The sequence below is a fragment of the Xiphias gladius genome, chromosome 3 (assembly GCF_016859285.1).
Source record: "Xiphias gladius isolate SHS-SW01 ecotype Sanya breed wild chromosome 3, ASM1685928v1, whole genome shotgun sequence".
Lineage (NCBI taxonomy): Eukaryota > Metazoa > Chordata > Actinopteri > Istiophoriformes > Xiphiidae > Xiphias > Xiphias gladius.
Window position 1 is genome coordinate 5076352 of NC_053402.1, and position 16633 is coordinate 5092984.

Here is a 16633-nt window from a genome sequence, read left to right on the forward strand (position 1 = left end):
TTTTAATGTTTTGGCTGAATGGTGTACACAGTGTAAATCAATATTCATGAAGGTTGTGCATTGACCATTTATGGATAATAGTCTTTTGAGAGGAGCATGAGGCTTGTGGTCTGATTACTTTTTTGTCTCTACCATTTTTGGCTTTTGTGCATCGTACACTTTTAGTATGGATCCCTTGAACTGTATTATAATTGACGTAATCCTTGAAAGCCGGTGTGATGATGGGCGAATTGGGCTGCCCCAGTGGCCAATCAGATGCAAATCGAGCCGAGCACTTAGGTCCCGCCCTCTTAATCAATCCAAGGTATTAATAGAAAATATAAATAAAAGTGCTCTTAATTATACATTGTTCTGACTAATGCAAAGTACAACTTTAAAATATTGAATTAAATTTTGTATTATTGTTTTTTATATTGAAAATATTTTTTTCATATGGAAAATCAAATGATAAGCATTACATAAAAAAATGTCGCACATCTTAATCAAACATGGATCTGATGAATCAAAAATATAATTTAATAAAATTGAATAGAATTGTCCAGCTTTCTATTATTGATTATTTAACATGGAAAATCAAAGTGATAACTGTTACATGGACCACAGATCCCCTCAGCTCTATAGAGCTTTATTGTGTCTTTTAGCTCATAGTTTTGGTTTTCAGGGACATAACTTTTGTTTTTCTCGGTTCAGTCCAAACCAAAACACTCATCAGTGTTGATTCAAGATGCAGCAAGCAGCTGTCTTAGTGATAAGGACAGATAGATAATTAACTGGTGAATGCATTGGAATATCTAGTAGCTAAGGAACAAGATAGTTTTCTCAAGAGTTGTTGGAGACAGAGTGAAAAAGAGAATGAAGTGGCCGGACACACAACTCCAAATGAATGCTAAGGTTCCTTTGTTTCTGCTGGATGTGTAAATAATAAAATATTTACTAACACCTTCACCATATCAGCTAAAGTGGTAGTAAGATGTCAGTGTTGTGTTTACACTTTGTGTCCGCTGCCCCCACGTGGCCCAAAAAAAATCAGTTACTGCAGTTTTAAAAGTAATGTCTAGACTAAAGGCATTCACTGGTCCAAAACGTTGGACCCAACCTGAAAGGGACCCATGGGAAAATTTTGGTCACCCCTGGTCAAAGTTTCTGTTACTGTGAATAGTTAAGCATGTAAAAGATGAACTGATTTCCACAAGGCATAAACTTAAAGATGGCAAATTTCTTTAATATTATAAGCAAGATTACTTTTTTATTTCGTCTTTTACAGTTTCAAAATAAATAAAAGGAGAAGGGCCCGAAACAAATGTTTGGGTACCCAGCATGGACAGTACTTAGTAAAACCCCTTTTGGCAAGAATCACAGCTCATAAACGCTTTTTGTGGCCAGCTAGTCTTTCAATTCTTGTTAGGGGAAATTTTGCCAATTCTTCCTTGCAAAAGGCTTCTAGTTCTGTGAGATTCTTGGGTCTTCTTGCATGCACTGTTCTTTTGAGGTCTATCCACAGATTTATGATGATGTTTAAGTCAAGGGGATGGGAGGGTCATGGCAAAACAATGCGCTTCTTGAGGTAGACCTCTCTTGAGGTAGTCTACTGGGGATTTTGAGGTGTGTTTAGGATCGTTATCCTGTTGTAGAAGCAATCCTCTTTTCATCTTTAGCTTTCTTACAGATGGTGTGATGTTTGCTTAAGGAAATTGCTGGTATTTTACCGAATCCATTATTCCCTATACCAGTGAAATGCTCAGCGTACCACTGGCTGCAAAACAAGCCCAAAGCATGATCGATCCACCCCTGTGCTTAACAGTTGGATAGGTATTCTTTTCATGAAATTCTCCCCTTTTTTTATTCAAATATACCATCGCTCATTGTGGCCAGAAAGTTCTATTTCCACAGGACTTGTTTCCAAAATGCATCAAGCTTGTTTAGATGTTTCTTTGCAAACTTCTGATGCTGATTTTTGTGGTGAGGATGCAGGAAAGGTTTTCTTCTGATGACTCTTCCATAAAGGTTGTATTTGGGCAGGTGTTGCTGCACAATAGAACAGTGCACCACCACTCCAGATTCTGCTAAATCCTCCTGAAGGTATTGTGGAGACAAACAGGAGTTTTGATTTGCTTTTCTAGCAATCCTACAAGTAGTTCTCTCAGAACATTTTCTTGGTCTTCGAGACCTCAACTTGACCTTTCCTGTTAACTGCCATTTCTTAATTACATTACAAACTGAAGAAACCATTACCTGAAAACATTTTGCTATCCTCTTATACCCTTCTCCTGCTTTGTTGGCATCAGTTATTTTAGTTTTCAGATTGCTTGTGGCAGTTGCTTAGAGGAGCCCATGGCTACATATTGTTGGGATAAGGTTTTGGGAGTCAGAGTATTCAGACCCTTTACTCAGTACTTAGTTTTCAGGTCTCTCCATCGAAGTGCAATTCGGTCCAAGTCAGGGCTCTGGTTGGGCCACTCAAGGACTTTCACAGAGTTGTCCCTTAGCCACTCCTTTGTTTTCTTGGCTGTGTGCTTTGGGTCATTGTCCTGTTGAAATGGGAGCCTGTGGTCCAGTCTGAGGTCCTGAGTGCTCTGGATCAGGTTTTCATTATATCTCTTTACTTAGGTCCGCTCAGCTTTCCCTCAACCCTGACCAGTCTCCCTCTCCCTGCTGCTGAAAAACACCCCTCAGCATGATGCTGCCACCACCATGCTTCACTGTTGGGATGGTAATGGGAAGGGGATGAGGGGTGCCTAGTTTCCTGAGGCTTAACAGTTAAATCTTGGCTTTATCAGACCAGATTATCTTGTGTCTCACAGTCTGAGAGTTTTTCAGGTGTTTTTGCAAACTCGAAGGGGGCTTCATGTGTGACTGAAAAGAGGCTTCTGTTTGGTCAGTCTGCCATAAAGTCTAGATCGGTGGAGTGCTGCTGTGATGGTTGTTCTTCTGGAAGTTTCTCCCATATCCATACAGAATCTTGGGAGCTCAGCCAGAGTGACCATTGGGTTCTTGGTCACCTCTCGAACCAAGATCTTCTCCCCCAGTTGCTGAGTTTGGCCAGAAGGCCAGCTCCAGGAAGAGTCGTGGTTGTTTCAAACTTCTTTCATTTCAGAATTATGGAGGCCACTGTGCTCTTGGGAACCTTCAATGCAGCAGAAAATTTTGTAACCTTCCCCAGATCCGTGCATTGACACAGTCCCTGAGCTCTGCAGGCAGATTCTTCAACCTCATGCCTTGGTTTTTGCCCTGATATGCATTGTCAGCTGTGAGACCTTATAAATACAGTAAATGTGATATTTAAGTTTTTGCTTTTTAATAAATTTGCAAAAAACAAAACAAACATTTTTGCTTTGTCATGATGGGGTATTGAGTGTAGATTGATGAGAGAAAAAATTAATTTAAATGATTTCAGCATAAGGCTACAACGAAGAAAAAGGGGGAAAAAGATCCAGATACTTTCTGAATGCACTGTATGTCAGGGATTTCATCGCCTGTGGCTGGTTCATAGAACATTCCTACACATAAACTTATACTTTCACATTTAAGCACACCTGATATAAAATTGGAAACAAGCACAAATTACAGCCCAGTCCTCATTCACTCATGTTACCACATTTTTTCTCTGATGCTTCCCTACCTGCGTCATGTTCTTTTATGCTCTGCAGTCCCAGAAATGCATGCTCTATCTTTCTCTGCACTGCTCACTATTTCCTTTTTGCGCTTTTTAACACAGCACCATGAATGTCAATTTGTCTGTGATACACAGCGCCAGCTCTTGTCATGCTGGTGCTGGCTCATTAATTTAACCAACCCACCATGCAATTAGATAAGGCGTGCCCTCTTGGGGCTGATAGTGGTCATGCCTCCCTGTAGGAAGCAGCTCTGTGTGTGTGTGTCTTTGTGTTTGTCATTAAATCAGTTGGTAACCGTTGTCCAAACTGATAGCTACGAGGCCTGATGATGGGTGACAGTTGGCTGGATGGTCCGTCTGTGCATCTGTCTAACACTTTGGTCCAGAGGAAGAGCTTGTATTTTCACAAGTACTGCTCAGATTTTCATTAAATTTGCTGCAGATTTTCATCTTCCTTAAAGAGTGAACTGTGCTCCTACTGAGTTAGGAGGAGGATAGAAGATGGACATGCGGCAGGTCCAGGGAGCAATCAGAGCTAACAGTTACAATAGTGGATAACGATAATCCCATCCTAAATTAAGACCAGAAAGGACACCACTAACTCAAGGGCCCTGGACAAGAGACTAAATGAACAGCAGAAACAGATATCAGTTGTCTATGAACATCAAACCCAAACCACTCAGTTTCCACTGGGAGGAGGTCAAAGTTCATCGAGCAGGAGTTAGTGGACAGCTGGAGAAAGATCAACGAGGACATTCACACAGAGGCTATCCTTGAACAGGGACAGAGTTACCCCCATCCCAACCCCCCCATATGACTGCTTGTCATCACATTCTGAAATGAAATGACAGCTGGGGCAACTCCATGACATTTGAGAAGCCATGTCCACTGATGAGAACCATGAGATGTGGTTGAAAGCTACAGAAAAAACTAGTAAATGTAACACAAGATGATGCCAGATTACTTTGTGACATGTCTCCAGAGACTACGGATAAAAAGTTCAGTTTTGATATACTTCAAAAATTTACTTGCACACAGTTTTGTACAGACTGTATCGGGTGTCTCTGTACATTAATGCATTTCACACGTGCACTTGAAATCTGAATGGCAACCTCTTAACAATAAGTCAGCATGCTTGTCAGCACATACAAACTGCATGGCCATAAATTTGGAGCTGTGCACAATACATCAGTCCAAAACATAGGTCTATAGAAATGCTCACTGACACGAGCAGTTACATGTGGAAAACTTTAATTTGCCTTCAATCACAATCTTGAAAATACAGTCAAACATCTAACTTTATGGCTGAATTCCAGGAAAAAACCTAAAAAAAAAAATTTCACTGATAAATTCAGAGCTCAGATTTTTTTTTCTTTTCAAAATCTTGACATTAATCTCATAATTCAAATCATGTATCTATAATCCCACTCCATAAAAAGGATTTTCGGCCTGTATTGAAAAGCTCTCAGGACTTTCCCCTGACCAGAGACAGAAGCCTGGAAACTCGAAAAGATGTTATGCCATTTGAATTTGCTGCATATTACAAATAAAGGCTTGTTTAATTTTTCCACACATTTGCTTGATAAAACACTTTAAACTTGCAATAACTTTTATGGACACTCAGGGACAGTGGAAACAAGCTGTGAACACAACACTGACATATCATCACCTTTTAAGCTGATATGTTGTTAGCAATCAGTTGCATATTTCCACATCTAGCAGTTATAAAGCAACATGATAGTTCATCTGGAGAGGTGTTTGTGTCTACCTGATGAATCTAAGTCCAATATCCACTCTCTTTAAGCCTGCTACTGTAGAAAGCGATGCTATGACAGCGATAAGAGTGAACCACAACAAGTTGTGGTCTGGACAGATAGTAACCAGCAGGGGAGGAGAGTTATTGTAAAAATGTATATTATAGCACTTTAAAGACTATAATGCTTTGCATGTTTAATTAGCAAATCATGTTCTAATGTTGACCTTTTGCTGAATGAAGGCTTAATTGTGGTATAACTAGAGAAGAATGGCATGATGTCCCCTCAACTAGACATCACCACAAAAAATCAATTTCTGGTTCACTATGTAAGTAAATACACTACCAGCTGTGTGTGTGTTTGTGTGTGTGTGTGTGTGTGTGTGTGTGTGTGTGTGTGTGTGTGTGTGTTTGCGTGCATGCATGTGTGTGAACGCATGTGTTACAGTGATGAGTGTTATAAAGCCTCCTGCTCACCACCATTTAGGCCATTGCCATATTTATACCGTATGTGGGTGTGTGTGTGTGCTGGCAGTGCGTGTGGGGTCTATGGTCTATATATATATATCTATAGTCTATATATATATATAATATATATATATAATATATATATTAATAAAAGTTTTTGTAAAAGTTTTATATATATCAATATGGTGATGTGTTGTTTTGTTTTTTTATTTTTTTTAAAATTAAAAAAAAAAAAATATTAAATTAAAAATTATTTAAAAAAAACAAAAAAAAAAAAAAAAAAAGAAAAAAAAGAAAAAAATATTAAAAAAAAAAAAAAATATAAAAAAATAAGGATAAGTATAAGAGTAAAACAAAGAAAAAAAAAAAAAACAAAAAACTTTAAAACCAAGTTTTAAAATTGCTTTTTTTTAAAAACAACCAAAAAGGCTGTTCAAACATGTTACTTTGCAGTGAGTGGAAATAGTAGAGAAAAAAATTAAATACAGCCTGTTTTTTCTGTAAATGTTTGCATATACATCCATTAAAAATATTTATTCATTAGGCTGATGAAATTGTAATCCAGGCAGCCATATGTTTTTTTCAAAACATATTTGCAACAGCCAATATGTTTTGATCACTTTCAGCGGTCTCAGAACTTTGGACCCCACTGTATATGTTAGGAAACAGGGTTGGCTATAGAGCTGGTAGGCATGCTTTTGAACTAGCATGGACATAAGCTGTTTTCTCTGCCTCTTGTCTTTACGCTAAGATAAGCTAAACACAGTTATAAGATTGTTAAAAATCTTCTCATCTCACTCTTTGAAAGTAAAGAAATAAGCATATTTACCAAAACTGCCAAAACCAAGCACGCATAAAGCACCACTTTTGATTAAAGCCAGCCACAGGTGTTAATGTCCCTCTATTTTGAAGCCACATCCTAACCGCTATTGGCAGAAACTGGAAATAATTGAAAGGGGAAAAGTAATTGTTTTAACTCTGGACCATAATCATAATGAGTTTCAGATTGAAATTAGCCCAAACTGATTTGGCTTCCTCTGTGCTCTGCTGAAGCGACTATTAACCTAATCCTTTGTCTCTGATGGTCCCGCCCAGTCAATCTCTAACTCACTCTCTCAATCACTCTCTCTCACTCTCACACACACTCTCTCTCACACATTCATACACACACACACTCTCACACACACACACACACACACACACACACACACACACACACACACACACACACACAAACCCACACAACCCCTGAATGTTTTGGACCAAACAAAAATACTGATAATTCTGCTATTTTTGCTTGCATCTGATATTTTGCTGTCCTCCTGTTTTTGGGGCTAAAACTGTAAGCTTGGTCCTGAGGCACTAGAGCAAAGTCCACAAGGTCATTAAAGTCAAAAGGGTTCAGTCATACTCATGGGAGTAATTAAATGCTTCAAAAAATTGTCAGCAATCTGCTCTTACAAATGTGATATTTCCATTGAACACAAAACATTTTGGCCTGAAAAGTCAAAACATCAGGACCAAAACTTAATTCTGTGAATCACGAAAATGTGCAGAAATTTCTAACAAATCAAGCCATTAGTTTTTTAATACCTTCTCCCAGATCAATGTGTTCTTAACTGGCAACCCTATCGCTATTCAAGACATTGATATTGGATGATTCTGTAAATATCCTGGCTTACAATTAGTAATCAAAAACTAAGGGAGAGAACGATGGCACATGACATGCAAGAAGGGTCCCTGGCCAGACACAATTACATGGTCAGCGCCCTGAACACCTATGTCTCCAGGGTGCCCCCAATGATTTTTGACATTCAGTGTAAACATTGTTAAAATTATTCCTTTCAAAAATATGTGTATGACAACTACAGTGTATGAAACTTGAAATTGTTAAATTGGGGTTAAAGTTAAATTACTTAAACACTTGGTGAAAAAGGTTAGAAAAAGGTTAACAAGACCAAGAAGAGTCGAGGGCCATGCCATAAATTTTATGAGGCTGTACTTTGTGCTTTGACCTAACTACCAACAATAGTTTGGTCACGTTTACAATGACAATGCTAATATGCTGATGTTCACCATCTTAGCTCAGTGTATAAGGATGTGAATGCTCACTTATTAGCACTAAACACAAAGTATATCTGAGGCTGATGGGAATGTCATTAGTTTTGCAGGTAGCCAAAATATTGGACAAATTAAACTTTGACCTGCTGGTGGTCCTAGATTAAAAGTCAGGGAATTACCAATGTCATTAGGATTGATCTACTGAACCAAATGTAATGACTATCCATCCAATAATTGTTGCGACAAAGGACGTCTTTTGGCAATTAGGATATACTTTTCAAAAAAAAAAAACTGTCACACCTTGGTGCTATGTAGGAGACTGATTTTGATCCTAGACCCTGCATACCTTTTTCATGTCTGATTGTTTAACAACCCTCACGACAAATTACAGATGAAAATATTGGCTCACCAAATCTTCCTCTCGCAAAAGGCCTTAGAAACTTAGAAAGTTTTGAACACGCTACCCAAGAGCCCCATAGATATTATACTTTATACTTCCTATATAATTCCTATGAAATAAGTAGTCATGTCAGCACATTTAAAGAGGAATGCTCCCTTACTAAAAGCTTTGTACCATGCCATGCCTCAGAAACATAAAGACACGATGGTTTTATTTTACCCCTGCTTTCAGCCGCCGTGCCTATCTTTGGACAGCTTCTAGGAGGAGTAATTAGAAGAGAATTTAAAAAATGTCTCAGAGGACGACACAAAAAATGTTTCTTGTCTCACCCTAGCAGTTAAACCGTCTGACTCAACCCGAGTCTTCTATCTGACAAACTGCCGAACATGATTTAAATGCGGGAATGAGAACGATATTAAACAAGCCAGGAAAGGAAAAATGGACTGAACCAGTACAAAAAAATTAAGAAATACAACACCCTACTGCAGAGATATCTCACCCTGATCAAGCAGGGCCAAATCAACAAGCGTTGAGTTACTTTGACTCTGCATGGCGGCTGAGCCTGAACCAGGTGAGGCCGACTGCGTCCCTGAAACAGAACAGACTGACTTAGATGAAATGGCGAACGAGGTATTAAAAAGCCTTCCACTGCGCGATCGCAAGAATGTGTACATCATGAAAAAAATATACAAGAGCGATGGTGGTGTAGTAGTAAAATCCCCAGAAATATACTCTGTGTGCCAAGGCATAATAGGTATGTCAAGAATATACTCTGTGTGTTACAGTATAGACCAGAATCTATGGGACATTGATCAAATGCATTTTAATGATATTCAAATTCAATCATTAGGCTTTGCAGTGAGTAATAGAAGTGTTAAGATTGATCTGAATTAAGAAATCGATTGCTATAATACACAGTTTGGAAATATTAAGGTTTTTAAAAAATAAATACCCTAAGACACCTTGGAAATAATGGTGTCAGGATATGCCCGGACTTACCCAGGCAGACCGGGAGAGTTAGGGGTTTTCCAAAAGGTCTGACACCATTATTTCCTAAAGAGATGAAGTTCGTTTTTTAGAAAAGTAGGTGGAGAACCCACCTGCAAGGAGGAGCTATGCTTTCTTCAGTTGGGCTCCGGAGCTAGCTCGGGTTTATCTCTTGTGAAAGAATAAACTCTATTGCATTGAACTCTGATCATCTCCAGTGAGTTTTTGTGAACTTTTTGAGACTCCAGTAACTCATCACCTTCACTGAATTTAAGTTTTGGAAAAGAGGTCCAGAAATACACTCCAGCCCTGATCTGGGCATCTTTCAGTCCAACACAAATTGACGAGCCAGCCAGGAGAGACAGAACCCTGAGTAACCCAGTAAATAAGTAAGCCAATTGTTAAAAATATGGTAAACAGTTAGAGAAACTAGTAGCATACGCGTCGCTACGGGGCCTATGGGACGGAGACACTGGCCAGAAGTGTATATAAGTGCATGCAAATGTCACTGAAATAAGATAAATAGGTGAATTGTATATAGAGCAATAGAATGGTATGTGTGTAAACTGTGAACCTCATTATATTAATAGTAAATGCATGTACTTGTAAATGCATATCTTTGTAGACTAGCAAATATTGATGAGTGAGGAAAACAACTGTGAAGACAAGGTGTTGTTATTAGAACACATTCATGATAAAGGAGACATAAGTACACAGGGAGTAAGAACACATTTTTGGTTAGAACGAACCTACAAAGATGAGGAAGGCGTAGAACACAGGCAAGACAATCAAGTGATTAATCAGAAACTCTGGCATATAACTAAGTTTGTTAATTTGTCTCAAATACAGAAGGAGTTTCCTGGCGTACCATGGAAGGAGGTAATACGCGGCTGGTAGACAGTGACCACGTTAGCCCAGGTGCTGGAGCAGTTGTGTGGGAATCCTAGTGCAGTGGCCACTATTCCTTTGAATCCAGTGTTACCAGGAGGATTTGGGATATTAAGACAAAATAGAGTAACAGTAAATCCACGGCTGTGCATCTCCATCATTCCCAGAAGGGTTAAGTGGGAGACAGGTAAATTTGCGTATATTGTGAAAATCCCTGAAGCTGACGGAGAAAGTAGGTTAGAATTCGATTCTGCCACAGCCAAAAGGTATAAACCTGGTATCACTGTAGGTAAAAGACTTGTCCTGGTAAGGACTAAAGCATTAGATGAGGAGCCAGAAATTCTTAGGTCACATGTTGATAGCGCGAGGCTAGGATATTTGGGGACAAAGATAACAAAGGGAGATGGGGAGTTGACACCAATGGAGTTGGTTGTAAGATGACACCCAGATAATGAAAAGCAGATCCAACTCTGCATAAAAAAGTGGCATGAAAGAACAGCAGAATAACTACAGTGGCCAAAGAAAGGCACCTTCAACAGAGTATGCTGCGATGAAGTGGAGGCAAATATAAAACATTACAAGGCAAAAGACAATAATAAAAGGAAGGGAAAAGGGAGATATTCAGGCACCTGCACTGATAAGGAAAAATAAAACACATGAGGACAGCGGAGAGGAAAAACTGCAAGAGGAGGAGCAACAGCCCACTGCCCCACCACCGTATGCTCCCAGCAGAAAGATGACTGAAGCAAGACAGCTTCCACTGGTGGAGGTGGAAGGTGAAAATGGAAAACCAAAAATGGAAAGTGAACTACAAAGGAAATTCACAGTGACATGGAGCAAGCAGACAAAGGATAGAGAGACAAATGCAAGACGCCAGGCTCCATAAAAGAGGGAGAGGATGAGATGAGTGTGCGCTCAGAGGGTAGCAACTCCGCAGAAGATGATACGTATTCCTCGAGGGAATGCACGGCACAGAGTCACTGACTTCGACAGGGTGGAGGAGTGTCCAGAAGCACACGGTCACTAGCTACTTCTGATGAAGACTCACCTGCTGAGGATTACAGGAAAAAATACCAGCAGGTGGCAGAGAGAAGTGGTACACCCAGTGAAATGGAAAAAATGCAGTTTGATGAAAAAAAGGCAAGCAAACAAAAAACAAGGCTGAGCAGGGGGCGCCAGTAGCTTGAAAAACTGCATGACAGAGAACCAGGAAATGCAAGGAATACCAAATAGGAGAGAACTGAGGAGAAGCCAATCCCTGGATGACACTCCAAAAGGAACACCGGAGACACCAACAAGAGGTGCTCAGCTATGGGAACACTTGAATAAATTAACAGAAGAAGAAAGAAAACTTGAAGCAAGTTGGAGAGAGATCCTAGAAAAAAGTGACAGCAGCTAGATGGCATCATGACATCAGAAGATCCTACGGCCAAAGAGAGACGGCAGCTGCTAGATACTGTCAAGGCAAGATTGACAGATGTGATAGACCAACAACTACATCAGCTAAGACAGGTAACAGAATCAACAGGTATGCAGCTGGGAAGTGGAAGAACAATTGGCAAAGGTGTCCTTGAAAACCAAATGCGGAAAGAAAGAAAACTCAGAAGACGAGGCCTATCAAATGCCCCGTCATAACCACGGCGCAGGGACAGTCTCAATATGTGCCATGGTCATTTATTGTCATCTTAGTGGCGTCCGGAAACCGAGTTGATAACGTACGATTTGGTGGACATGCCCATTAAAGCTTCTGCATGCCTTTCAACGGAAGTGGAGAGATAAATCAGGAGGTGCATGGAATGTCAACAACAAAACACAGAGCCCGTTCAAGGTAATGGTGAAAAAAGCTATGCCACAAAAGGTACAAAAGCGTCTGGAGAATGTTATGGGACTAATGAAGATAGATTGGCCCTCTATTCTCTAAGCACATTTTGCATCATGTGGAAAACTGGCGGAAAGAAAAACAGAATGAAGAAGAAGCAAATAAACACCTAGCCAACAAACTGACTCAGTTACAGCCGAATGACCTGACCAAGCAAAAGAAAGAGAAGGGAAAAACTCCAGCCCCAGTGGTGAATGTGGACCAAGGCCAAACACAACCATCAGCAGCAGTGACGCCTCAAACTCCAGCTGTACCTCAAAACTTGGACCAGACACAGGTACCTCGTGCACCAGAACAGGCAGCACCACACAACATTGCCACCAATCCATGTGTATGTCAACCAACCAGGTGGTACAGGAGGCAATTACCGCCCCAGAGGACGACTAGGACAAAGAGGTGGACAAATCCGTCATGGAGGATGGAGAGGTCAGCTTATGCAACAATTCAGGCGCTCTCAGTCAAGCACTCAACTGAACCAAGTCCAAGATGACATGTTGGGGATGTGACCAACCAGGTCATCGTCGAAGAGATTGCCCAACAAACCCATGGAGGGGTCCAACACAGGACTGGCAATAGGGGCGCCCGGAGCAGCCTAAGGGGGAGATAATGACACCATCTATCTCGTCACAACCACAAGATGAGCCCACAATACTGGGTCAAGAAAATTCTTTCATACGGTTTCTCCATTGCATGAGTAAGTGTCTCCTGTGACACTTACTCATGCATTGGAAAAATCGGCTGAACACTCCCCCTCTCCAGTTCATCAATAAAAACTATAAGCTTCTGTGGGAAAGTCCAGTTTATACCCCTCACACATCCGGTCCCAATACTAATTGCAGGTAAAACTATTCTTGCAACTCTGCTATACTCAGAACACATACCAGTCAATTTATTGAGAAGAGACATATATAGCCCTTTAAAAGCTAAAATGTTGCACACAAGATGGTGTCCATGTACATTTTCCTGACAATCCACACGTTAATGATGCCATTACAGATGAAACAGGGCACCATCAATCAAGTCCAATCTGCTGTATGCTGGTTCCGGCTAGTATCAAGCTTGGACCGATAGTAAAGGCAGTGTTACAGGTACGAGAATGGCAGCCCACTGAGAACAGGCACATTCACACCTCACCAGACAAACAATACATTAGAATGTCTTTGAGAACATGGGATGAGGGAATATTTAGTAAACAGGCAGACATCTACACAGATGGTATTAACGCCAGAACGGGAAAACCTGTTGAATCTGATACCACAGGAAGTATGGTCAAAACATAAGACAGATGTAGGTAGGGTTAAATCAGCACAACCAATATGCATTAAACTTAAACCAGGAGCTAAGTTACCATACCAAAAGCAATATCCACTGAAGCAGCATGGTCTGGAAGGAATCAGACCCACAATTGAAGGCCTACTAAAGACAGGGGTACTAATAGAAGCCAAAAGCCCCTGTTAATACTCCCATTTTTCCAATTAAAAAGCCACATTCTAACGATTACTGATTGGCAGATGATCTGAGGGCTATCAACGCCATCATCGATGCTGAAACACAGATCACCCCTGACCCCCACACATTGCTCTCTAACATTCCACCTGATGCACAATGGTACACTGTGACAGATTTATGTTCAGCTTTTGTCAGTGTACCCTTACATCAAGACTCACAATACTTGTTTGCTGTTACTAATGAGGGCCAACAGTATCAATATAAGCATTTAAGCTCAGGGTTTTGTAGAAAGTCCCTCCTTATTTAACAGGGTGTTAGCTCAGGATTTACAACGCCTAAATGTTCCCAGTACTGCCATCCAATATGTGGATGACCTGTTGATTTGTAGCCCTAGCAAAGAAAAATGTGAGAAAGACTCTATGGTAGTGATAACAGCAGAAGCAACAGGTGGACACAAAGTCAGCAAGGATAATAACAGTTCTGTCAAACAGATGTTGAATATCTAGGAAGAAGGTTGTTCGGTGATAAGAGTCTCATTGTCTCCTCACAGATAGAAGCCATAGCTAAAGCCCCACAACCCCAGACGGTAGGACAAATGCTTTTCTTTCTGGGAATGACCGGGTTTAGCTGCCTATGGATTTGTGATTATGCTGTCAAAACAGCACCCCTGCTAGCCCTAACACGAGCTGCAGGACAAACAAATAATTTAGCTCAACTGCAATGGATGGAAGAAGCAGAAAGAGCCTTCCAGACACTTAAAGGAGACTTACAATCTGCCCCAGCTTTTGGAAACCCAAAAACCAAGCCCTTTCACTTGTATGTTGCGGAAAAATCAGGATATGCCAATGCTATATTAATGCAAGATACACCCACAGGTAAATATCCATTAGCTTATTACAGCACCAAACTGGACAATATTGAGTGAGGCTTGCCACCTTGTTACAGAGGACTAGCAGCAGCAGTTTTTGCTTTTCAGAAGGCCTCCACACTAACTATAGGACATCCAGTAACCCTGTATACATCTCATCAATTGCACGCCCTACTCAAAAGTCCTAAGTTTGTTCTAACCCAAGCTAGGAGGACAGGTTATGAAGTTATATTATCAGCTCCCTAACTTACCATCCAGCGATGTAACACTGTCAATCCAGCAACTAGGATGGTATTACCTATAGATGGAACTCTGCATGACTGTGTACAAACAACTGAAAATTTCATGCGGGCCCATTACAGCAAATACCACACTGTTTGTAGATGGCTCCTGCTTTAGAGATGCATCAGGTAATCATGCAGGTTATGCCATAATTCAATTGAATAGAGATAACACCTTTACTGAAGTTGCAACAACTAAAATTGCTCAACCATGCTCTGCACAACTTGCAGCAAAGAGGCTTCCAGATATATATTCCAGATAGAGCTAATGGTACCCCCTATATTATAACGAGATGCAGTCTCTACATTACTGGACTCAAAGCACTTCCCAAAAGCTATTGGTATTATTAAATGTCTAGCACTCCAAAAAACAGACTCTCTAATAGCCAAAGGTGACACTTTAGCAGATGAAGCTGCTAAGCGTGTAGCAGTAGGCATGTGTGGGCCCCTTGTTAGTAGATGAAGATTGTGAACCACTCACAACCTTGTCCTCACTTATTCTAGCACAAGATAAAGCTGATCCCTACGAAAAGTCAGTATGGTTAAAAAGGGGGGCTATGAAAATTACTCAGGACGGTCCCCAAAAAGGGCTAATGAGAAGTGCTCATGGTCACTTTGTATTGCCTATTTCACTGGTACATTTTGCTATTAGAAATGTGCACTGCGGCCCATTGCGCAAGGGGGGAGGTTATCAGACGTCTCCAAGCAGTGTGGTGGTCCCCATTCTTACCAGCTACAGTTGACAGAGTGTTGCACGAGTGTGAAGTGTGTGCACAGTATAACACAAGAAAAGCTTTTTCAGCCCCCATTGCACACATTCCTTCACCAGATGGCCCATTTAGGCACTTAATGATAGACTATGTAGATATGATCCAACGGGTAGGACGAATGAGATACATCCTGGTTGTAATCGATAGGTTTAGCAGATGGATAGAAACAAAACGACCAGACTACAAATCTGTTGCCAAGTTCTTATGTAAAGTAGTATTTCCACAGTTTGGCCTGCCAGACATGATCAGCTCAGACAATGGACCCCATTTTGTAGCACAAGCCATTAAGATAGTAATAAAAATGTTGGGTATTAAGCAGACGTTTGGATGTGTACATCATCCTCAATCACAGGGAGCAGTTGAGAGAGCCAATGGTACTTCTAAAGCAAAAATAACTAAAATAATGGTAGACAGCAGAGGTAAACTCAATTGGATGGAGGCTTTACCACTGGCACTAATGGTGATGAGAACACAAACTAACAGACTAACACATCTAACAGCTCACAAAATGTGCACAGGACGGCCAATGCCGGTGCCATATTTCACAGGCCCGTATGAAGGACCTCCTCTTGAACAGTTGGAAAGAAAGTTAGCAAATTATGTACATCATTTAACTTGAATCCATAAATTTATATTCCAACAGGTGAAAGGAGCCACAGAAGAAAGGGAGGCTACCATCCCCGACCAACTGCAAAGAGTGTGTCCAGGAGAGTGGGTATACATCAAAGTGTTCAAAATAAAGTGGGACCAGCCCAGACGTGAAAGCCCCTTTAAGGTCAGTGTTGAGTGGTAACTATTTCCACTCCCCGTGAACGTTGATGCAGCAAGGAACACACAGAGAGAGACGACTGTAGACAGTGCACTCAGTTTTATTACGCAGTTTGCAAAGTGCGGAGATCCCTCCGTTACAGCATAGAGCATATGCATTCAAAGTGGTAACAAGAGAGATCTGACTCGTTATCTTTTAGTGGTGTCTTAAGTACTGTCTTCGCTGGATCCTCCCCCTGCCCACTTCCTGGATCTCATTACAGTCTGTTATCTACCATACTTGAGCTACCTTCTACTTGTCACCTGTTTTCATCGTCTCTGAGACGAGTGCCCGTAAACCTCTCATGCCCGACGTATATATGTATTACGTCATAGGATGATTATTATCGCGTGTCCTACAATCCACTATAAGCTTTTGGCACTTTACATTGGGTATCCCCACAATTCC